Consider the following 6,000-nt stretch of genomic DNA (forward strand, 5'->3'; position numbering starts at 1 on the left):
TCGACCCTGCCACAACAAGCCCCATGCCAAATGTTCCTGGTCCACTGGCCTGGGAATTTGGCATCCATTTTACACACTCAAAAACAGAGGTACAGTTTTGTAGCCATTTTTCATGGATGTATCATAACTTCAAATAAACGGGCACTAATGGCTGCAGATGTGCTACATTGGATCCACCAATAAGAACGTTTCTGATAGTTAACCTGACAGATTTGTACCAATTCTACCTTATCTAAGTAATATGTCACCAACTGCTACTTAGCACTGTATGAGTAAGTTAATGTCAAGTTGGAAAGTACCCAGCCAGCATGCCGATGTAGGGCCAAATAAGGTTCTCAACTGAGGCCCAGCCAATGTCGTCAGTTTCCTTTGAGGCCCCACATTCGTAAGCTCAAATGAGTTGATGAACGGCTCCTGAGGGGCTCCATACAGAGGGGTAGAATGAAGCATTTGGAACCCATCCAATACCAATACTCGCTGTCTAAATGGTACCCCCATTTCTAGTCATGTATATTCCTCTGGGCTACCCATGTAGGCCCCAACACAACACAGACCCCCTTAAAAGCCAACTCTGAGCCTGTTCCCAGTCAAAGCCCACATAACCAAGATGGGTTAACCTGTGTTGGCCCAACGTGGGTGTGTTGGCTGGGTATTTTGGAGCATTTTAACACTATAGTATTAAAAAGCTATCTTATATCATTAAAATATAATCATACATTTTATTGAATCCCTTTCCCAAGTTGGCAAATTGTGTGTGGAGCGTCAGGCCTCATTTGTGGGCAGCAGTGCTCCATCAGATATCACGAGATGATAAGATTTTCAGTCAGTGAGGGATCACAGTGGTATTGTTGCAGCAGAGTCTCTTGCAGATTTGGTAGGGGCACTTGTGCTGAAAGGAGGTAGGATGTGGGAGAGATACCATTACCCTTGTGAGCATTATGTGACCGGGAGAAGATCGGTACACATCGCTTAACGATATGAAAGTGATTCCTACTTCAAATATGCCCCTCTGGTTAAACTCATCTTATTAAAACTGTCCTATGCCAGCTGTTATGTTTACTCTAAATTTAGTTAATTTTGGGCACTTATACGTTTGAAGGCACAGATGGTAAGGGGTACCATATTTCACGTGCAAACAGTTCTCAGGAGGTCTGCTAGAAAGAACTGGAGCAAAGGAGAGTAGCTTTAGCTGGACATGTTGCAAGTTTGGCTTCCAGCCTATTTTCAAAGGGTGTGATATATAATCATATGATTACATCTGTCCTGACTTTGAGCTCTCTATTATAACATTATTATGAAGACATGCTTTGCCTTAGACCTTGACTGATCAGAGATGACAGCACAGAGGACTTTAACATAACATAACCTCTGCTGGCCTTTACAATCATGTTCAGCAGCTGCAGGCAACAACAGCTGAGGTAATGTCCATACAGACGGACAGAGCAAGCAAGCAGATAATTGTTTATATTGCATATTTCATTCCAGGTTGGAGCTATAATGACAGCATGGACAGGCATTGCAGCTGCAGCATTTTCACATACATTACATTACATTATATTATAATTTTACATGGTAATATTTTTTTTTCACTTTAAAACTGTCCCAGCTAGAGCGGCTGTTTGAGATGCTTTTTAGGTCATCCTTAATCTGGGATCCCATCGGCTATAGTCTGACGACGATATAGCTTCTGGGGACACCGTTGAACATGCTGGGGCATGTAGCCGGCGGTTAGCAATAAAAAACTTTCTTTTACACTTGCTGCATTGTTTACAGAAAAATAAATTATTGACTTTAATTAACGGGTCTTACCTTCACCGAAATTTCAACATCATGATGCAGATTTGTAAAAATTCAAAATGAAGCTTTGTCAGGTCTGTCCTCAAGAGGAGAAGAAAACTACTTTTAAAATGTATAGTTTGTTTAACGTAGGTCTGATCAATCATTTCTGATACATTCGAGGAAGTTGGAAAATCTGAATGCTGAACGGCTTTCGTGACACAGTGTCAAGGGAATTTATCCCAAGTTGAATTTTAGATCTAGAACAGATTGTTAGCTGTTAGCTGTTAGCATGCAGATGTCTGTTTAAAGAGAAGCTAAATTGTCGTCAGATGAAGCTGATTGGAGCCAGGATGTTATTACGGCACATTACGTTCCACCTGCTTTTGCTCTCCACACAGACCTTTTCTGCATATGCCGCATCCTGCTGATACGTGATTGGTCAATATTACTCAGACAACAAGAATATTACAAACGGAGACCAGAACACTTGCCGTCCTGGAACTCCAGTTCCCTGCCTACAGATTCTACATTTTTATGAAGAATCTGATAGTAGAGAATAAGTAATCCTTTGAGGAGCAGGTTACCAGCAAAATGTCCACGCTTTTGCTCTACTACTAGTTTTAATTATGCTGTTAATTTGTCTCTAGAAAGTATTTGCAATTTGCAGCTTGCAGGATGAAGTAGTTGTAAACAAATCAAAATTGCATGGATATACACACTGATCAGCCATAACATTATGATCACCTGCCTAATATTGTGTAGGACCCATGTTTGTGCTGAGGTATCTGGCACTAAGGCGTTAGCAGCAGATCCTTTCAGTCCTGTAAGTTCAGAGGTGGGGCCTCGGACTTGTTTGTCCAGCACATCCCACAGATGCTCGATTGGATTGAGATCTGGAGAATTTGGAGGCCAAGTCAACACCTTGAACTTGTCGTGTTCCTCAAAGCATTCCTGAACCATTTTTGCAGAGTGGCAGGGCGCGTCATCCTGCTGAAAGAGGCCACTGCCATTAGGGAATGCTGTTTCCATGAAATGGGTGTACTTGGTCTGCAACAATGTTTAGGTAGGTGGTATGTGTCAAAGTAACATCCACATGAATGGCAGGAACCAACATTTCCCAGCAGAACACTGCCCAAAGCATCACACTGCCACTGCCAGCTTTCCTTCTTCCCAGGTAAGCGACGCACGCGCACCCGGCCATCCACATGATGTAAAAAAAAACGTGATTCATCAAACCAGGCCGCCTTATTCCATCGCTCCGTGGTCCAGTTCTGATGCTCACGTGCGCATTGTAGGCACTTTGGTCAGTGGACAGGGGTCAGCATGGGCACCCTGGCTGGTCTGCAGCTGCGCAACCCCATACACAACAAACTGTGATGCTCTGTGTGTTCTGACACCTTTCTATCAGAACCAGCATTAACTTTTTCAGCAATCTGAGCTACAGTAGCTCTTCTGTTGGATTGGACTACACAGGCTAGCCTTCGCTCCCCACACACATCGATAAGCTTTGGCCGCACGTTTTCCTTCCTTGCACCACTGGTACTGATCACTGCAGACCGGGAACACCCCACAAGAGCTGCAGTTTTGGAGATGCTCTGACCCAGTCGTCTAGCCATCACGACTTGGCCCTTGTTGAAGTCGCTCACATTATCATTGCCCATTTTTCCTGCTTCCAACACATCAGCTTCGAGGACAAAGAGTTCACTTGCTGCCTAACATATCCCACCCACTGCCAGATGCCACTGTAGCAAGAAAATCAATGTTAATCACTTTACCTGTCAGTGGTCATAATGTTACGGCTAATTGGTGTATATAAATAAAGAGTGGATGATCATGTACAGCATGTATACATGTCTTTTTTGAAATCATGCAAAAAACTGAATAAAATGAATCACTAAATAAAATGGTACCCTCTCAGGTAGGTTTACAGTCCCAGCAACAGGGTTTCCTTTTTTCTCAGAGTGTGCGAAGCCCTCTGCTAATGCTGGGCTGGGACGTCTGGGTTTCCAGCACTGATGAGCGACACACTAACTGGGTTAGAGGAAAAATAGGGCACCCTGGGAAATAAAACAAGGTCCTGTTTTGAGTCAAATCAAAGCCCTGGTTCCATGTCAACAAGCACTGTGGGGAGATCAGAAATCAAAAGACACTGTGTTAAAACACTCAATAAAGAACAGTAGCAGCTCCCTGTTCACCACTTTCTCTTTTTATTATGGAACTAGTCTCCAAGAGAGAAGAGATTGTTCCAAAAGCAGTAGATGATTTTTCCATTTGTCTCTATTTCCATGTAGGCGCTGTGAATATGATAGCCCCTGAGCCTATACAGTGTCAGAACGCGCTGCAGTGAAATTGTATAGCTCAGTCAACAGCAAGTAAATGTACCATGATATCCTGGTCCACAGACAAGAGTGGTAATAAGATCCCAGTGCGCCCAGTGCCACTGACGCTTTGATGCTTTTAACTTCCCATCTCTGATCAGACGAGATTAAAGGTCATTGTGCTCACAGCTACATCAACTGAGCAGACTTGTTTTTGTAAATCAAGCACTGGTTAGTAATTTAGTTGACACAGTTGGTATCACAGTCATGAAAGTCCTCATACCATTTCTACGAAATATCTGTGTTAGCCTTATTTCTTTGTTATATCATTATCATTACTACTTGTTATCAATCATTGATGTTTTTGTTATGTAGTAGTATTAGTGGTAATATTCTGTTTTACTCCACCTGTCCTTGAATTGATCGAAAGTGATTCGGCATATTTGTTAACAATTTCGGCTGTAAAAGACACCTCCACTTACGTAAGGAAACAGAGGCGGATTTACTGACGTGGTATCTGTGTGTCTGTCTGTGCTTGAGAGAGAGAGAGAAAGAGAGAGGGAGAGAGAGAGGGAGAGAGAGAGGGAGGAGGGGTGTCAAAGTGAACCAGCCGGCAACTTGGATCCAAGCTGCATGTGATTAAAACAAACCTGGTTCTTGGAATCAGGGACTCAGGAGAGATTCAAGGGAAATTTTTACACATGCACATACACTTGACCTTTACCGAAAGTACACAGTGCTTCTCTTACAGAGAATCCCCACCACTGTTTCAAGTCCAGCGGCCTCCTGTGTGGAAAGTTATTTTGTAAGGATCCATAACATTCAAAACAAGAGTTTATATTGCCATGTTGAATGTACTTCAAGGTCCACTCACATAAGCAGGAGGAGGCTGGGACTGAACTACCAAAGTGACAAAGATCCTGTAGTTACTACTGCTGCAAATGTTGTGTGGGTGTGAATGTGTGAATAAGTGAAGGAGAAAGGCTTTGTCCGTTACAGTAGAAAAGGACTGTAAAAACGCAGACATTACCATGTATATTCCATCTGGATGAACACAATGGATTTGACATATAGAAATGAAAACACGGCTACTAGTTCAGAAGGCCTTTACAGTCGTGATGAATAGATAACTTACAATTATATCCACGGACATCGCTCATAATCTTGTAGGTCTCATCTTTAAAAGGTAATATTTTTAATAATAGCACATGGATAATACTTACTGTATTTGAATACATGAGCCACTGTTGTCAAGACTCAGCCTTACCAGTGCGCCCACTGCCAGGTGATGGAGCCATGCTTCTCCATGTTCACCTTGAAGTTTGTCTGACTGTCATTTGGTGCCAGCAGGTCGTGTGCTATAAGTTTAACAGAGCTAACTTATTAAAGCAGTACATTTTCAGAGGTAATTCTTCAGGGTGCATCACTAAGAATGACACATTTCACATTAGATGGAGTCATTAGATTTTTTGTTAGTACAAAAATATTATGTTTAGAGAAGCTTTAACATTTCTGTAATGTCAAATCTATGTAGAACAGATTCATTCTGGTTGATATCTGTAAGACTCATTCAAACAGTTTTTTTTCAGATTTTTCACTTTAACCCAACACAGAAAAAGTAAGTTAGTACTTTATATCAGTTTTTAATACTTTTACAATCATTTTCTTTTAGTGTCATTGTGGAAAAAATGTCAACAGATCATTTTAATTGGGGGATTAAACAGTGAAGTGGTACATGGTACTACATAGTGAGATATACTGAGCTGTATGATTGACGGACATGTTCTGTAGCAAAAAACATGTCTCCTGTGTTTGGACATAAAGCAGGCCATCTGCCGTGCTGCTGTCGGTGCTTTATTCTTCATCTGTTGACACAAGCATTTATCTACCGCTACTGAAATAC

This window comes from Semicossyphus pulcher, unplaced genomic scaffold (genome assembly GCF_022749685.1).
Source record: "Semicossyphus pulcher isolate SPU_LCO1_2020_fin unplaced genomic scaffold, fSemPul1.0.p SCAF_3, whole genome shotgun sequence".
Lineage (NCBI taxonomy): Eukaryota > Metazoa > Chordata > Actinopteri > Labriformes > Labridae > Semicossyphus > Semicossyphus pulcher.